A 19,957-nucleotide genomic window follows, 5' to 3' on the forward strand; every position below is an offset into this window, starting at 1 on the left:
AAGTCAAGGGATCTCGGAGAGCAAGAATGTCTAAGGAAACCCATGAAAAAGGGGGAAACCGGGAAAGTGGGTAACATTTGAAACATAAATAAAGAAAATATGCAATAAAAAAATCCCCAAACCCAAAAAACAAAAAAACAAAAAAGGAAAAGTAAAACAAAAAAAGGAAAAGAGGTTTGAAAAACAAGCAGCAAGCCAGAAAGCAGGGAATGAATCTAGAGAGTGTTTCACAACAGAACTGAGTGGTATGCAGTGTCAAGAGATGAGAAACAGCAAGGTGGGTTTACTAGGAGCCATTCTATGGACTGGGTTACTGGCAAACTCACTTTCTGCAGATGCCCCTCTTTGCTAGACTCTTTGAAATTAAAAATCTTGGCAGAAGCTCGCGATCCCCCACATGCATTTATCCTTCCGTCTGTGGCATTTGAAAAGTTGCTTTTTCTTACCACAGTTCAAGCTCTAAATGCCCACTATACACCAAGACCTCACGAGTGATTTGCCCAGTCCAAAATACAGTGATGTATCCTGGGCCATTAAGTAGCTAACAGCCTAATTAGTCCTCATTAAGTTGAGGGTTTGACTTAGTTTGAGGATGGGAATTTGTGCCTGTCCATTTCTGATACCTCTTTTAGGGGAAAATACCTTCCGATTTAAATAGATAAAAATGAGTTTCTAGTCACAGTTACTTTAGAATTAAAATTTTAAAGAGCCCATCAAAAAATAACTCTCACATTCAACTTTACTGAGAAGAGCATGCAGAACAAAAGCACGTGCGGCTCTGTAGGTTGGCAGGAATCCTTGTCTGGCACTTTCCAAATTGTTTTAGCAACGTTTGGCAAGAATCTATCACAAATTATGGATGATGATAATTTCACAGTGTGTAGAAGCAGATGGAGAAGATGAATTGACAGAAAGAATGTTTCTTCCTCGAAAACTGATTGGTAATAGTAATTATTTTTAGAAAGGGCAAAAACGTGTCAAGAATCACCTACTGACTGTTTTATAGGTATACATATATTAATGTGTAACCCGACTAATAGAAGAAACCTTTCATCTATGCAAAACTGAAGAAAATATTAGCAAAAAAAAAACCTAACCTTTAGTGGTATACATCGTATTATTGAGGGACGATTCTGAGTTCTGCACAGGCATAATTGTTTATTAAAATGTCATTTCTCCTAAGGAAAATAATTAATTCAATTGACAGTTCATTGAAGAAAGAGTACATAACTGATTGTAGCATATTTTTCTTAGAGGTAAAATTTCCAGTAATTTTGTAACAAATGAGGCCATTTTTCATTCTTTTTGTTGTTGTTTATTCATTTAGTTTTTTTTTTTAAACTCATGGGTAATCATTTGGAAAAATCATGATACCTGTATAAGGTGGTATGACAGAGTAAACAAGTTAAAAATAACCAAGGTTTGTTTTATATTAATCCATAATGTTACCTGATGGTTTATGACAATGTGATTCTAGATGCAGAAAATGGCTTAAAGTGTTTAAAGAACTTAGTGTTTGCCTAGCAACCAGGATGATTTCAGATCTGTAGAATCCATGTAAGTACTGAGTGGAAGTTGTGGCCTCCTGGGCTCCAGCTTCAGGAGGTAAAGAAGGCATCCTTAGAGCAGGCAGTAAGAAACTGACTGTCTTTACTGACAGAGATGTTGCCTGCAAGAATAAGGTGGAAGGCTATGAGAGGGGCCTACATCACAAGGGCTTCCACATACACATGGATATGTGTGAGCATACATATGTGCATGCATCTATGCACAAGCAAACATGTGTAATACATACATACTGCACACATAATCCCACAGAAAAGAATAAAAGTGTGATTCTGAATTCTGAACTATCGTTTAAACTCAAGCCACTTAATCTGTGCAGACAAGAAGACATTTTGCATACTCTTTTCTACTTCATTCACAGTAGCACACCCAGGAACCAAGGTCCTCTATAACTCCACATGTATCAATATGTTCCACTTTGTCATATCTTCCATAAATTACTGAAGTTAAGCAATTCTTAAAACAAGTGTCTCTGTGAATATTAAGTCTGACCACTATGCCCTTTTAGGCTACTTTGACAGGCTTCTCCTGTCCTAGGCATTGGCACCACTATTTGCTTTCTCTGTAGTCTCACTCTCTTTATCTTTCTGGGCTTTGTTGTTTACACATGTTGACCTCCACACTGTCTCGAGCACGAAAATCTCATCCTAGTGCCCAGAACCTGAGTTTGCTGTTCTCACTGCTAGAACAGTCTCCCTCCATCTTCCTTCAGCATCTTCTCATCCCTCAGGTCTCCCTTTAGTTCAAGTACCTGGACTAGGTTCTCACCCAAATACCTTCATCATTCTTTCTTCATCTACACCATTTGTCTTCTACAGGACTGATTGTCATCTACACGTTGTAGTTATTTACATCTTGCTCATTTGTTGTAACTGGTCAGAAGTCTATAGGAAGTCTATGATGAGGACTTAACACTTCTTTTTGTAGCTTCGATGTAACATAGGAATTAGCCATATTGTTAGGTGGACTGGTAACTTGCAAACTTATTTTCTGTTATTATTGTGATTAGAAATTATGGTCTGGTTGTTGCTAAAGACACTCCACTAAGTTATGAATGTTGCCTTAAAAATAAAGTGAGAGTGAACACTTCACTAATGTGCTATGGGAATAAATAAAACTAAAATCTCCACTGCACAGGATACTTCGAGAGTTAAATACAGCATTGATATGTGGATATCCAATTTACTGTGTGGCAGATAAAAATGATAAATTGAGGTTTATATAATTTATAGCTAAGTTAAAAAGTGGTGATTATATATATGATTATATATTATATGCATGCACACACATATAGATAGATAGATAGATAGATAGATAGATAGATAGATAGATAGATAGATAGATAGACAGACAGACAGACAGATAGATAGACAGGTAGACAGGTAGACAGGTAGACAGATAGACAGACAGACAGACAGACAGACAGACAGACAGATAGACAGACACAGGCAGACATGAACATATGGGGGAGAATCACTCCTTTTCATCCTGACTAGTTCTTAGGAAAAGGAATTTTTATGAGTACCAGAATCTTACCCCAAACTCATTTGTGCCTAGAATCATTCCTACCACTTCCTTTCTCTTTCACTCTTGAAACATCCTTCAGAGAACAAATGATTATTTTGTCAATATTACCTCCTGAGAAATGATTACCAGGGCAACGTGTAGAGACATTCAGTGTGGTGGATACTGCAGTGAGGTAAACACAGACTGCTTCCCAGGAGCTGTGGTTGCTTGAGTAAAGAGGCATTAGGAAAATAACTGGGGAGGGGGGAGGTAAGTTTTGTGAGGCATTAGAAGGTTAATGTGGAGGTCAATTTTAGGGGCATGTTCATTACTAGTCCCAGATTTAGTGCTGTCAGAGAGCATGATCAATTCCTATCCAAGGCCACCCTAAATGAGGCACAACTGTTACATAGAAAGGTGGCAGCAGTTGCTTATATTAGGTAAAGCTAGGGGTGCTTGGTGATTTTGTGGGAGTGTTTTACAAGATGTTCTGGTTGCTGCTTATGCTCAGTCATGAACACTGAGTATCTTTGCTATTGTTAAAAACCACAATGGTCTTAGAATAACTTCTGAGGCTGTCAGTATAGGAGCTTGTGTAGGATAGTAGGAGAATACCATAGAGTTTCTATAAAGTCTGGCTAGGCCAAATCCCAGCATCAACAGGGAGGAACTTCTAGAGTAAGGCTCACTTGAAAGTATAATGGGCAGCGTGTCCCACCCTCCAGGCTCTGTCCGCTGGGCTACACACACTTTCTGGAACCAAGCTTTTGTGTTTTCAACACAGTCATTTTCTTAAGTAAGCGATAAGCCATTTAATAAACTGGGTCCAATTTTGATGATTATTCTTTTGTTTAATTTTTTTGTGGTAGTCTTTATTATTATTTTAGCTATTGATAACATAGCATGGCAGCAAGATTACATGAGTAATGTAATATAATGCAGTTTCTTTAATTGAAGCCTTATCCCTTATGCTTGAGGGCATTGGAACTCCCAACTGTGATGCCTCTACTGTCTCCCCCAATAGAAAACTATTGCACTACATTAAAGGTATATTTTACAAACATGATTAGCAGCACTGTTGAGCTTGCCATGATTGTGGTTCTACAGAGATAAATACTTTAAAGCATGAGTAGATTCTTAGAACTAAAGCATTGTATTATTTCTACCGCTCCTTCAAATGCATCAGTGCAGGAGCATGCTTGGGCACCGCTAAAACTTCCATAGTTTGATCCATCAACACACCAGCCAGTTACAGCCATACCATCTTCAGGGTAGCAATGGCAAGTTATTGTTTACAAGATGAAACATGCCTATACATTAGGCAGATAATTTCAGGCACAAGATATGGAACACTTTAGCTTCTGGGATTTGTTGTGGAAAGTCCTTCTGAATTGTGAGCATGCTTAAATAAACAAACAACAACAACAACAACAACAACAAAACAGAGTGGAGGTGGGGTTACACAGATGTAGCCTTGCTATAAACCTGACAAAGTTAGGTCTGTGCTCCAAAATTTCACTTAATAATGGAAGTGAAAGGTAGCTATTAAATTTACAACTGGAATTATTCTTAATATATCTAATTCTTCTTTGGGGAAATATGTGCCTTCCTATTTTTTATATAAAACCATTCTAACCAATTTGTAATATAGTTTTTTTACAGTTAGCTATTTAACCTTTTTTTAGGTATGCAATGGTAAATATCCAAAGACACCTAAGTTAATAATACTTAGGAACAAATAGTGTTGATCAGATATTCTTGTAATGTGCACGCCATTTCTAGAGGTGTATTGATAATATTAAATATCAAAATGTAACTTATAATAAAAGTATACAGATTCAAGATTGTCACTGTAAATCTGTTTGTAATTTTAGCATGAGAAAACTTCTAATTTTTTGATTCCTCTGAATATTACCAAGTTTTCATTAAACCACTCTACTCAGTTTTTGTTATTGTTCTGATAGTAGATTTTGCAATTAAATGTTTAATTTTTAGGTGTATTCCATTTATTATGAAATAATGTATGAAGTTCACTAAATGTCAGTCAGATGTTGATTCCTAAGAATATAGGTATTACCCTGAAAAATACAATTTCTGTCTTGTTCATTTAAATCATACTAGATTTATTTATCAGGATGCATGATTCTCATATCTGTCTATATGAATCATCTCTGTGCCATTAATCTATTATGTGTGTGGGGGTATGTTGGTATGTATGTCTATTGGTTATATATTTATCATCTGTCTATCCATTCATCTCTTTTGGTCATTTATAACCTGTCAATCATCAACCAATTTATTATCTATCTATCTATCTATCTATCTATCTATCTATCTATCTATCTATCTAACTATCATCCATCTATCCATCTCTCTATCATCTATTTGACTGTGCTGGTTAGTCTTGATTGTCATCTTTCTAGGATTTAGAATCACCTAGACAGTACTTCTCTGGGTGTTTCTGGAATGAAGTTTTCAGAAAATATTAGGTAGGACTGTTGTTTCACCCTGAATGTGGGCAGAATCATGTTGTGGACTTGAGTTCTAAAAGGAATACCAAGAGAAGAGAAAGCTATATGCTTCCTGCCTGCAGACACAGTGACTAGCTACATAGTGTCATAACCAGAGCCTCATGCACACCCAACCTGCCCTGCTATGATGGAGCAGACTTTCAAATGAATATAAGTGAAAGCTCATGTCAGGTGTCTTCTGTTGGCATTTTTGTCACCAGATGTGACTGTGAAGGAAGGACTGTGCCCTCTTTCTAGACATATAATACTATGTATGTATTGTGATACTTATATAGATATACAATACTTATATAATACACCGCATACTTACATGCAACTGCATATTCACCTAGCTGAGTCTCTTGTCTTATAAGACAGACATTAAATCATCCTCTAAGACATTCAGAAATGGTATCAAAAGCTCAGGGTTTTTCTTTTTTCTTTTCTTTTCTTTTTTTTTTTTTTTTTTTTTTTTTTTTTTTTTTTTTTTTTTTTCAGAGTCAAGCCTTTTTTCTCTGTGACACTTGTGTCTCCTTTTTGGGTTAAGTTAAAAATCCCCTGTGGATTGTCCTTTTTTTCCCATAGCAATTTATATAAATTCACCATTTATTATTTGGGAAACTCATGAAGAACAGTGAATAAAATTGTCAAGCTTCTTTTATTCTACCACAGTCTGCTAGCTTGAAAAGGGCTTCCTTGATCATAAAATGATCCAGCAAAGGTGAGGCATAGGTGGATCCCTATTTTACAGCACAGAGTGAGTTTCCAAAATGATGAGCTCTTTGTGGATAACCCCACGCAACCTATACTTTCCTCTTTATTTTGCAAATTATTGAATTCTTTCCCAAATTGTCACCCAAATGAGGAATTTTGAAACCTCCCCAAACTTTGATGAAAGTTTTGGGAATTTGAAAAACCTAGTGTCCCTATAGATCTCTTGTTTTGTATGAACACATATGTGCTTTAATAAGCACTCAGGTGGTACTCCCAGATTCTAAAAATGTCACTGGATGCCTGTTTCAGAGTTTATGAGTCGGAATTTGAGATAACCGAAAATAGATTTAGGTTGAGTAAGACAGATTATCTTTAAAAGTCAACATTAGGTTACAAAATAATTGGCTAATGGAAATTGTGAAACCAGTCAGAAACTCAAAATAAGCAAAATTCTAATGGATTTACCACAAGTAACGTAACGTGTTTTGCATCATTTTTTCTTTGAATAAGTGAAGTTTTTAAAAGTGCTTTTAGGCTCATAAATTTAATTAGAGATTTCATGTGTTCTCCACAAGTCCTGTTTCCTTTCATCCCACATACAGCCCATCTGCATGCGAGACACATTTTGCAAAATGAAACACTCAATTATAGAACTATTTGCTGGGTGCCAATTTAGTCAATGTTTTACACTGGTGAAGCCATCTTTACTTAACACCTCATAAAAAGAAAATCCAGCCTCTTAGAAAAAAACCAGGTTTATTGTACACAAGGGTCTATGCTCATGAAGGTCTCTTACTATATGAAGCAAGTTCCAAACTCTACAGATCTGTAGGGTGCTGTACTTCTTCTTAAGAATGCATGTTATGTACACCTTGAAAATATACATGTGAATAACAATACAATATGTTCCATATTTGTAGTAAATGCTTAGTAAAAACTTCAGCACAATGTAACTATGAGAAAGACTTTGTCATACAATAAATCTGCTATTGGGTATTCTCTCTCTCTCTCTCTCTCTCTCTCTGTCTGTCTCTCTGTCTCTCTCTCTGTCTCACTGTCTGTCTGTCTAAATAATATCTCTAAAACAGACACACACAAGGATGCAGCAACATAGACAACCTCCATGATAAAAGCCTTCCATAATCATAATTTTCAAGCCTCTCTTTGGCACCCTAATAGGATATTCCACACGCATCATCATTCTCTCTCAGCATGATGTAAACACTTTCCTTTTGATGGACTCCAGCCATTTTTGAGCATTCCCTAGGGGCCCACACTGGGATGATCTTCCACATTGTCCTCTAAACATCCAGCCATGTAGCTGGGTGTGCTCCAGTTTGGAAGCTTAACAAAGATATCACTTACAAGCTGCAGTTGCTGCACTGTCATTGTACCTTCCCAAACACCTGCCTATTGATGCCTGGCTCTAGATTGTGGGAGAAGAAAATCGATTATTTCTTTGTGGATCCTGAAGCCATTTCATCTGCACATTATTGATGGAGCACAGAAGAATCAAGTCATGATGACCTCCGAATAAACAATATAGGGGCAGGGCTGGGAGTAAAAGGCAATCAAAGCCTGTGAAATGATTTGTATGCTAGTAGATGTCTGTTCGCAAGACTTGTATTTTGAAAAATCTCAGAGAGTTGTCTAGGTAATGCCATCTTTCTGGTTGTTTCTCTTACAGCTCAGACAAGATTCTGATTGTCACAGCTGAATTCATTTAGTACATGCCTAGACTCACGCTGGCTCTCGGCTCAGAGAACAGATGCACATCCATTATTAATCGTTGACTATTGCAGTCATCATCTCATCATTGGGGTAGAAGGTAAACGCCCATCAGGAAAACAAGCAAACATTGTGATTACTGCAGAACACAGGCAGATAGTTAACGTGTCTCTATCGCGAGAGACTGTAGCCCCTGATCTTTTCAGCAGTGTTTACGGAGGGAGCTCCGTCATGTAAATATGTTTACTACAACCAAGTGAGGTAAACCAGAAGAATCAGAAAGTTGAGCCTTTGATGGAGGTGTCAAAATAGTTATTTGCCATTCTTGAGCCCAGAAGATTATGTGCATATATAGGGGGAAGGGAGGGGAGAAAAAAATACTGACATGTAACTTCAGTCTAAAAATCTCAGGATTAATTTTTATAGTTGCATTATATTATAGAAAATGAAGGGACTCAAATCCAATCACCGAGCAAGTCTGGTGACATGCATACATATCAGAGAAAACACACTTTAGGAAAGTTCAACTCATCTTCATCACAGGGAAAAGGTCTGTATTTTCACTTTCCTCCCGCTGGATTTTCACAGGTTCTGTGATGTGGGCTATGAGACTTGAGTCCTTTAATTTTCTTTTTAATTTTTTATTTTTTTTTGAGATTTTAATATATTTACAACATTTCTCCTATTGCTTTTCTCTCCCATACACTCTTAGAGATTCCTTGTTCTCTTTCAAATTTATGACATCTTCTTTCATTATTACATTCATATATGAATGAGAGAGAGAGAGAGAGAGAGAGAAAGAGAGAGAACTCCTAAATAACCCAAACAACCTGACATAACCTGCTTGGTTTCTATAATATTAGCTGTGCAGCAATATTGTGTAGACAGTAGATTAGGGACGGTTTTGTGATGCTATGTCTCCTAGTAATGTAACAATCTATACCCATGAAGTCTAACCAACAGGACTGCCTAAAATGAGCTGAAAAAAGTTGACACAATAGACATGTAAAGCAGGAGAGGCCTCAATCCTACACAAAGAACTAAGGCAGTTACAGAATGTTGGGAGTTGTAGAAAGAACACAACAATTATGTTTCTGACACGAAATCGTCATGTTTGAATTTTGAACTCAATGTAATAAATAAGAATTAATTAGAGTTTTAAAAGGTACATGTTCTTCAGGGTACTAGTGGGATTTGAAATTGAAACTTGTTGGAAGTAAGTATTGAAATCAGTTTTGACTGTCTTAAAAATGTCCAAATACTTTGAAAGAGTAATTATACTTTTCTAACTGATCTCAAGGACGTTGTTTGAAATTCAAATAGGTAGTTCTAAGGTTATAATCATTCTCAAATAACCAAACATCAGAGACATGTATCAATGTCAGAAAGAGTCAAGAAAATGATGGCACGGATATACTGTCTTAAGTGAAATAACTGAAATCTATGCATTGTTTCTTTCCTTATACAATGTACAAAGGGTAATGCGTACTATGATTTTAAACCAGGTAAACACTTTTCATACAAGATAACTTTCCTTAAAATATACATGCTTATAAAAAGTTACAAGAAAACATTGAAATGTTAATTAATTAGGTATTTTTGTAAAGACTACTTCAGAACTGTTGGATATAGAGTAGGAATGCACTGTACTTATGAGACAGTTAATTTGGATTGGGGGTGGTTGATGAAAACATTTCCCAACCTCCATATGTCAACTTTCTGTTAAGTGCATGTTGCTGTGACTAGAGAGAAGTGCAATGTTCCTCGTGTGCAAAGCCATCACATGCAGGAGTTCCATGGTAAGTGTGCAAGCTCCTTTGTTTTCTGTATTGAAATTCGGGGTCCCAAGATCAGCCTAAATCCCTTGGCTGCCATTTGGAAAATGGCTACAAAGCTAGAGCAACTCAGCCACAGTGACACTAAGAAAAGCTGACCTAGTTGGTTTCACTTATTACCTCAACATAACACAACAAGGCTCAGCTATCTTATTGTAACAGGACACATGGTATTCTCTCTACATAACGGAAAAAGGCAGGTGATGAGCAATGAAAACTGGAAGTGAGGTATAACTGCTTTTGTGATATTTAATTTTCTGTTAAATGCCCTTTTAAACGGTAAACACTTTGCTTCTGTGATTCTCAACCTGGCTGTTTGTCCACTAACACTGGAAATTCTGGGTTACTAAGTTTTATACTAACAGCAAAGAAAGAATAGATAGACATGTGTGCACCTGTGCCAAGTACGTTCTTTAATTTAGGTTTTATTTCATGCTTGCATACTTGTATAAGGAGTTCTTCCAGTTTGTACTTTCTCCTTTTCTGCATAAGACATATCTGTTCACTCTTGAAAATGAAACTCAATGATGCCTTAGTGAAGTCCTTGCGGAGTTCAGGTCCTGATGTGTAGTTATTCTTCACAAACTATAGATGCAGAAATAATGGCTTTTAAGATTATGCTGAAAGGACCCTGATATAGCTGTCTCTTGTCAGAGTATGCCTGGGCCTAGCAAACATAGAAGTGGATGCTCACAGTCGGCTATTGGATGGATCACAGAGCCCCCAATGGAGGAGCTAGAGAAAGTAGCCAAGAAGCTAAAGGGATCTGCAACCCTATAGGTGGAACAACATTATGAACTAACCAGTACCCCGGAGCTCTTGTCTCTAGCTGCATATGTATCAAAAGATGGCCTAGTCGGCCATCACTGGAAAGAGAGGCCCATTGGACATGCAAACTTTATATGCCCCAGTACAGAGGAACGCCAGGGACAAAAAGGGGGAGTGGGTGGGTAGGGGATTGGGGGTGGGTGGGTATGGGGGACTTTTGGTATAGCATTGGAAATGTAAATGAGCTAAATACCTAATAAAAAATGGAAAAAAAATGAGTATTGCTGTTATCTGCATCTCCAGCTAACTTATCTCTAATAAAGTATTTATATCTTGGCTTACTTTGATTTTTTAATTTTTAGCATAACTTTTATTTTCCCTTCCATAACTGCGTTTACACTCAAAATCCAAATCATACCTTTTTATCATTCTTTAATATCAACTTTAATGCACTCTTTTGAGATTAAGTTTTATTTTTCCAATCAATTTGTATTAAGAGAATATGCCCATATATAAATCTTAAAGTACTTGCATGATTTATGGACAGCTAGGTAGTCATTTTTAAAAAATGTAGTAAGTCAAGTTATAGCACCTACAAAGATTACCCGGTATATTTTAGAAAGAAAAAAAGAATGAATGGAAATAATCTGTGTTGGTTATAGGCGTTTGCTTCTCCCTGGGTTGTAACAAGTCCTCAGGAACACTCACCCTTATTGCATAAAAACAAAAGAGTCTGCAAAATCTTACGTTTCATTCAGAATATCAGAATTTTGACTTGACCAGACAACAAAGCAATACAAATTTCCAAGGGCCTCTGAGGATCAAGAAACACTGGCCTTTCATTCCCTTAACCTTCTGCAAAATGAGGGAGGAAAAAGTGACAGACAGGATTTAGAAAACTAGCTAAAATGTCAACAAATTTCCAGAGGCTGAATAAAGATTGATTTAGAGTCCCTGGAAGCCTCAGATCCAACAAAAGCAAGTTGTCCTTCACAGACTCTGCTTTATGGGCCTCCATTCAGGGAGCAAGACAGAGACAGAGTTGAGAAACATCAGTGATAGGCAGGCATCAATATCTGCTCATTTTTTCTTACCTTTCTCTGAATGGTAAGAAATGCCTCTGCAGTCTAGAAGATTCCCTTTGCCCTAAGCACAATCATTGCAACCCACAACAACAACAACAACAACAAAGAAAAACTATCAGGTTGTGCGAATGTGTACCAAACACCTCTGCTGCTGGTTCCCAGCAAAGATACTCTGCCATTAAATGACAGGTAGGAACTAGATCTTGGCCTCCAGGGATAGAGTTGAGAGACTACCCAGTAATAGGACTTTATGTTTAAATAAAATTCTGGTTATTAATTGAACATGACATGTTGACTGAGCTAAACAATACTCAGATGTCTAGTAATATATTATTCCTCCACGTTTTTATGAGAGTGTTTCTGAAAGGTACTGTGAAAAAGATTTGATGCTGTTTCTGAGTTGTGTCCTCTTCAGATATCCAGATTCACTGACAATGGAATGGAATGAAGAGGTGGGACTTAGGGGCATGCAACCATGTGAGCTAGTGGCTAAGAAAAGAAATGACTTATCATTGTGAAAGGGCTTAGCAGAGGGGCCTTGTCCACATTAGCCTTCCCTCTGCCATGTGTAGAAAACATGTCTCCTTTGGAGGTGGGATCTTCAAGGCAACATCCTGGAGGGAGAGAACAGCGCTCACTAGAGAAGCTACTGGAGTCTCATCTTGACCTTCATGCTCTACATCAGCAACTCCCAGGTGTTGTAAAACAGTCGCATAAAACAGACTAAGGCAAGTGTAGACAGGAAAGAAGACTTAATTTGAGCAATTCCATGGCCTAAATGGCTTTTTAAAATAATTTTTTATTACTCTTCTTATTGAACAATTGTGCTTTTCCTAATTGACAAATATACAGATGCATAATTTCATGCTGATTTACATTGAAATGGGAGTGAATTATTCTATTTTCATATTGAGGAAAAGCCAAGGGAAGCTGTTGTTCTAGTGATCCCTGTACTTTGATGAATGAATCCAATCCGTGACGTCATTGGATGGTGTGACTGGTTAGTCTCCATTGTTCCCTGACTGAATTTACTTGTTTAGAAGATAAACTCTTGGGCAGGTGTGATGGTCATTCCAGAGGGGCTTAGCTAAAGATCGAAGACTCACTTTGAATGTAGGTGGCAATATCCCATCAGCCGTCGTCCAGACTGAATATAAAAGGAAAGAGAAGGATGTGAGCGGACCGCTAACACTCATCACTATAATTCTTGATGCAGATGCAGTATGACAACCACCCTTGTACTGACATTACCATGCCTATCTTCAGATTGTGAGACAAAATAAATATTGCCTCTCCTAAGTCACTTTTCCTCAGGTCCCTGCTCACACTGATAAAAAGAAATAATCCCGGCAAGTAAGGCATTTTGGGTGGAGATAACAGCTTCCACAAAAGCGCATGAACGTAGATGTTTCCACTTTCTAAGTAGCTTCGAGTAAATGTGTTCTGTGTCCAGTTAATGGGCTGTTTGAGTTAGAGGTTGTACTAGTACATACCAGAAATAGAGGCAGCCTGGAAGACCTATGAATTCTAAAGAGCTGTATCTGGTGGTGGTAAGTGGGAGCAGGCTAAGGGAATTTCCTGGGAAAAGATCAGTTTAGAGAGGCCACTCCTGCTTTAATGAAGCAAGCATAAGTAGGATGAGATGGGAAGGGGTCCTGATGATAGTAGCTGCCAGTCAATATTACCTGGGCAAATAATGGAAGAAATGTGGGTAGATTACAAGTTTTACACAAAGATGCCCTAAGAAGGTGCCAATCGTCCTTTCCCAGCAATCATGTGTTAGTCTGTAGTTCCCATAGGTAGACCTTATTTTCATTGCTCCCATTCTTATTTCAAACAAGCAAGCAACTGTGGCAGAGAAAATGACCCAGCATGTAAGATTGCTTGCTATATAAATATGAAGTCCTGGGTTTGGGTTATAATTGTTCACACAAAAGTCAGGCATGGTGACTCTCACCTGTCATGCCAGGTAAGGGGAATAGGAGCAGGCTAACAGGCCAGCTTAGCCAAAATATTGAATAGAAACTTTCTCATGCACAAATAAAGTGAGGATTGAGAAATATGCAAGAGTTTATCTCTGACCTCTTGCAAGCTCATACGAGAACACACACGTGCATACACAGACACATGTACATACAGTTAAATGAAAGGGGAATCAGACAACTCCCTGTGAACACAGACTATTCTTGCCACATGTGACACTTTACCACTACCACACCTGAATGTATTCAGAACATTGCAGCATTTAATTTATCCTCAGAAATTAAAGCAATTTTTCTTGTGTCTTGGAGTAATAATTCTAGATCTTATTAATATTATAGCAAGCCCAGGGCTAGCCAGTTTCTTAGTTTAATAGATTACCCAGGTTCAATTTTTGACAAATATAGTATTTTCAGGTAATAAAGCAGCATAAGCATTTGAAAATTTTTGCCAAACATAAGCCCCCATAATTAATATGTTATATTACAACTCTACAACATGTGTTTCAGGAACTTTTGTTACAAGAGCGAAGCTGTCTGTTTCATCCTAAGTGCCAGCTGCAGGCATTTGATGTTACTTGAACCTGAAGAAGGAATGAGCAGTTTGTTTAATGAATATCAACTTTTAAATCGTCCTAATATTGGTGCTAAATTACCGGCATCTCAAAAATTCCATAATTGATTTAAAGTGGGATACTAAGATATAAAATAAAACATCTGCTGTTTAGAAACTATGCGTGTTTAACCCTTAATGATTTCATAAATCAAAATCCTGTCAACTTTTCATTCCTTGTCATGGACTAATGAATGGGGATTTCAGTTGAGGGTGAGAGAGGGCTTCAAGGTTTCTTTCATAGCATGTCCCCTCACATCAATAAGAAATAGTTGCTTATTTACCTCATTTTCCTTTGTATGAATGCTTTAAAAAAAAAGTAACGTTTCTCCACCTTTTGAGAAACTAGCCACAGTAACTGCAAGGACAGTTCATAGGTTTGTGAAGAACATACATAGTAAGACTGGTGAGTCCAGAGTGCAGAGATGTACCCAATGGCCTCAATCTGTCCTACAGGTAGAACACAGTCAATGCTTTGCTGTGAAAAAAAAGGTATCTGGACAAACGTGAGCTTGTCAACCAAGAACCTTACATTTGTGAGGAAATACTTACTTTGGGGAATACAAAGGCATCATTGCACTTAGATGACTATGAGAAAACAAAGCCAGAGAAGTATTAACCTGATGCCTATAGCAGAGCTTAAACAGACCTCATATTACTTTTCTCATTACTGTTGGCAAAATGACTGAAAGGATTTCATGTTTAGAGAGGATGTAGCCCATTAATGGTGGGAAAGCATGAAGCCAGGAGAGGAAGTGCCTGGACACATGAAGCAGAGCAAGGAATGCTGGTGCTCAGGTCACTAATTTCTTTTCCATTCAAATTCTTCAGCTCATGGGATGGCTCCACCCACATTCAGGGCTGCGTTTTATCCTTCAGTTAGTCTTCTAAGTACATCCACAGTCACATTTTTTTTCTATCTTTCATGTAATTATAAATCAAATCATACTTCAGTAAAGAATATCCATCACACATCTGTTAAAAAATACAGTATAAATTTAAAGAAACAAGAGATGATAAACACTGTGTGGTAGAGAATGCCTACTCATGAATGGCTCCTACAAGAACGAAAAAGGGAACATCTCACATTAAACTCAGTGCTATTAGGGTTTATTATATATGGAGCATTGGTTGTAAAAATTGTATTGACATTTTAGGAGGCTTATCATACTGGAAATCTAACTTCAGTTTAGCCTCTAAATGCTTAATTAACTTTTAATATTATAATATACTGGTAGGAAACTTGATAAGAGCAGGGCTTCTGCTTATCGTTGACTAAAATGATAACTTTAAGTGGTGATCATCACCTAATATGAACAGGGAAGGTGGCCAGCAATGTCTGCAGTGTCACTTGGCTGGCTTAGTCAGCATTTGTCATTACTAAAAGTGTTGTGTTCAGACTGTGTGCATCATGATGGCAACACAGAAAAAGAGGTGGGCACTTCTCATTCCAGATCCAAGCTTCAATCACATTAGGCTGCAAAGAGTAATACCCATGATTAGAATTCTATTAAACAAACATAAACTGTGTACCATGATGGCTTTTATGTGACTGAAAAAATTATAAAATTTCTCTTCGGGATCTATTGACTATGAACAAGTGTTGGTTTCATAAATTATATCTTTTAAAAAAAACATGTGGGTTCATCTAATTAATTAAAATGAATGTCACAGTACTACACATGTCTTCTTATGCCCTCAACAACAATTCTTACTTCCCTTCATACCAACATACATTTTTATTATTAATTATTTGGGAATCTCACTTTCTTCACCTTAATCATGCTCACCTCTCAGTCTTCCATTGCCTGCCCCACTCCCCCAAAAAAGGAAAAAAAAAGGAAAAGTTTACATTCCCAGAAAAAAAATTATATCTCGTTACCCACTGCATTTTAAGATATGTTCTACTCATTCCAGCTTTGAGTTGTAATAGTTACAAAAACTGCCATTTGGTTTTAATTCTGTCTGTTTCAAACTCTAAATAAATAGGCTGCTTCCTCCAGGTTAACTCCTGTCATGGGCACTTCTTCCCTTTCAGTCATGAGTACAGGAAAGACAAATTCCCAATCACATATCAGTAACTCACACTCACTTTGAAGCTCTCTATCTCACAGTGTGATCCCTTGTAAACACTGGTGCTTAGTAACTTCAAGATGTGTTACATAAGTCTATCATTTTCATTGCTGATGAATTCTAGAGCAGAAAATACATATTTGTAGATGATTTTGATATTTTCCTGTGCCAGTTAAGTAAGGAAAAGGAGAGAGATGCTTCAGTTCTTCCAGTCTTTATCGTCTCTATTATTTGCATGTGTTGTCGATTTTTCTAGCTGATGTCTGATAAAAAAATAAAAAGTTGGATTATAGCATCATTTTATTCTTTGATGCATTACATAATCTGCTCTTTTCTTCACTATTTGCTTTTCATTTTCTATAGATGTAAAAGTCATTTAATTTTAATTAAATCCTAAGGCTTTGATCATCTCATTTATCTTATTTGTTTTGGTTATACTTTCACAATGAAGATTAACTGAGAAATCGTTTTGTTCTGCTCTTCATTTGACAAACACATTCTTGCTATTAGTTTTTTAAAAGCAGTTCCTCCAGCTGTGCTAATGTTGTGTTGCAGTTTTTTTTAAGTACAAAAAACAATGACAAATCAATACATGGTATCAGTGCCAAGAATTTTATGTAATGTCTTTTGTCTTTTGTGTCTATGTGGAAGGAAGGATAGGTCAAAGGAAGGATTCCAGAAGACAAGGTGACGTTCCCTTATGGCCTGTGTCTATTCAGTCTCCTTTTTTACAGAACCAACTCATTTTTCTCTTCCCGGTAAGGATATATGACCATTAACTTTAATTTGACAAGAGTATTCATCCCTTAATAAAATCAAAATTTGACCAGTGGGGTTTATACAAGTAAGGTCTTCACCCCATGAAGAGCAGTACATTACCCCTTGGAAGTGTGATTCTCTAAGAGGTAAATGTGTGTGTGTGTGTGTGTGTGTGTGTGTGTGTGTGTGTGTGTGTGTGTGTGTGTGTGTCTATGTTTATATGTCTAGGTTGGGGTTTCTTCAGAAATGTGTTTCTGGATGGCCAGAAATTAATATTAAATATGTGCCTCTACCACTTTAAACATAAACATTATTGTATGAAAAAGAGTCTTTGTCTGAATCTAGGGCTCCATGGTTTGGTGATACTTGACATCCAGTAAAGTCCCAGGATCCTTCTGTCTCCTCCTCTGCAGTTCTGGGATCCAAAGCACTTACTGGCCTTTACTTCACTTCCAGGCAAGCATTTTCTCAATGGGTCATTTCACTGGCCCAAGACAATTCTCCACTTCATTTATTTTCAACTGCAAGGCATCACCTCCCTACTGTAGATGATTTTTTTTTCCCGAGGATTTGGACAGAATGAGCATGCACAGTAGATATAGTTGCTTTGTATAGTGTGACAAGTACATTAGTGTTATTACTGTCCACTTAGTGTTAATACAGGCCAGTACTGCCTTTCTCTTAAATGACATCTAATGTACTGCGATTGTGACAGTTTTCCCCTTTTCCAATACCTCAAATGGAGCTCAGAGAACCACAACCACCATAACAACCGTTACCAACAACAAAATTATCATTACCAGTGTTGTGAGCAATAGAAGGTCTATTATGTCAAACCCAAGAACCTGGGTCTAAGACCAACACCTTTGTAATGTTGTCACTATAACCCAGCCATTTGTAGGAAGAATGAAACACCAGACATTTTGACTTCCCAGACAGGTCATGCTTGCATTGAGATCAACTGTTTTGATATTTGAAGAGTTCCAAACTGTGTCTCCTGTGATTGCATCCCAATTTCATTGTTTCTATGCATGAATGCCCCAACTTTGATGTTTAGCTGTATAGAGCAGCATGAAAGGAATAGACAGTGCAAACCAATTCTAGTCAGTTGTGATAGAGAGCAAGTTCGGCTGAGATCTACAAAAGTCCACTCTGTAAGATGAACTCAAATCTCAACTGGTTGACACTATAAAATGCAAGTGGGACACAGTAACTCACCCAATCCTGCTCATCAAGAATGTGTTTGAGTGAATTTATACACAACCTGATTGGGCTTTCAATCACCTCGGTGGCATACTCTTGAATTTGTCTATAAGGGAATCCAGAGAGATTTAACTGAGGGAAAATCCACCTTTGATATGAGTGACAGTAACGGAACTCTGTTTCTGAACAGAATAAAGAGTGAGAATGTGAGTTATAGTCACAGTACTCATTTTGCTCTGCTTCCCAACTGTGAACATGATGCAACCAACCATTTCATGTACACTCTATGCCATGTTACATTGTATCTCCTCAAATCCCTAGGAAAATAAACTCTGCTTGGGCCAGTTGTTTTTGACCCTTGAAACATAAAATGTTACAGCTTAAGAGGCATAAAGTTTACAATACAGTTGTCAAGAATAGCTGTTGTTCAGAGTTGAAACAATAGGAATCTTTTGTGTAAATGAGAACAGAGATGCCTGGCTGGGCATGTGCCCTGTTAGCATCAGAAGATGGCAAGGTATGGTGATCCTACCAGTCTCAAGAACCCAGGACATGAGGGGTTTGTGAGTGTACCTTTTGCCCAATTTCTTAGTAGAATACCTTCAAAGGTCACAGAATTCTCACAATAGCACGATGCAGCCATTTATTCTTTAGTTGTTATATATCTGTGGTCTAATTAGGATACCTGTGACTTCTTTTCTCACATACATTGTGTCTGACACTGTGATACATACTTCAAATACACCACTTAACCTGAGAACAACTGTACAAGGCAAGGACTATTACTAACTTCCCTGAATGGCTGCAGATAATGAGATTTAGATTTAGAAAGACCAGTTCAGTTCTAAGAAAGAAAGAAACTTCATACGCAAGTCTACTGGTCCCGAAGGCCTTACACATAACAGTCAATGGCTTCTCTGTTGTCTTCCTGTCCATCCTGAACTGAAGGCCTATGGTTACCTAGAAGTCAGCTTTTCCAAGATCTTTATTTATCTTGACTTCCAGTGTCTCCTCAAGTAACACTCACAAAGTAGTCCTGCTTCTTGTATCAAAATGACTAAATCCAAAGCATCAGAGTGGTTTTAAAATTAATCCCATTGTTTTGCTCTGCATTGTTATGTGTTATTCTTGCCAAAAGAAAATGCTTAACAGTTTTCATAAATTTTTTTGTGTTAAAACCACTTAATATTTTGAAAATGACAAAAAATTATCTTTTTGTCCATTCCAGTATTGTAAGTTTTATGGTATACTTTGCTTAGCATCTCTGACTTTCTAGAGTAAGACCAAATGTTCTCAATTCATTTAATTTTTTTACTCTCATGTCTGGAAAAACATTTTTTTTGAACTCTCTGCTTCCCAGAATTCAGCAAAAGCTCATTAAGATTTTGGTCTCTTGAATAAAGAATTAATAACAAGTTGAAATTAGATAGGCTCCAATGATCTATATTTTAAAGTTAGGGCATGTGTCAGGGGTGCAACTAGACTCTACTAAATCCACAGAGTCCCTTATCTTATCTATTTACATCTTCTGCTTCTGTGGAAAAGAACAGGGCATACCTGTCATCAGAATTTGCTCAAAAATATATTCTCCTGAAATGAGGGGGGAAAAAAATCTAGC

At 37.3% G+C, this 19,957-nt stretch overlaps 1 long non-coding RNA gene across 1 annotated transcript in view; it reads left to right on the forward strand.

The window, feature by feature from the left end:
- The window catches only part of Gm31244, a 31,374-nt gene extending 20,830 nt beyond the window's left edge, over nt 1-10,544 (forward strand). Inside the window, exons 4-6 of the long non-coding RNA XR_376250.2 lie at nt 7,984-8,124; nt 9,752-9,823; nt 10,514-10,544. This is a non-coding gene — a long non-coding RNA (predicted gene, 31244). The remainder of the gene's footprint in view (nt 1-7,983; nt 8,125-9,751; nt 9,824-10,513) is intronic.
- Nucleotides 10,545-19,957: the final 9,413 nt, after the last annotated feature.

This window comes from Mus musculus, chromosome 3 (genome assembly GCF_000001635.26).
Source record: "Mus musculus strain C57BL/6J chromosome 3, GRCm38.p6 C57BL/6J".
In the NCBI taxonomy this organism is placed as follows: Eukaryota; Metazoa; Chordata; class Mammalia; order Rodentia; family Muridae; genus Mus; species Mus musculus.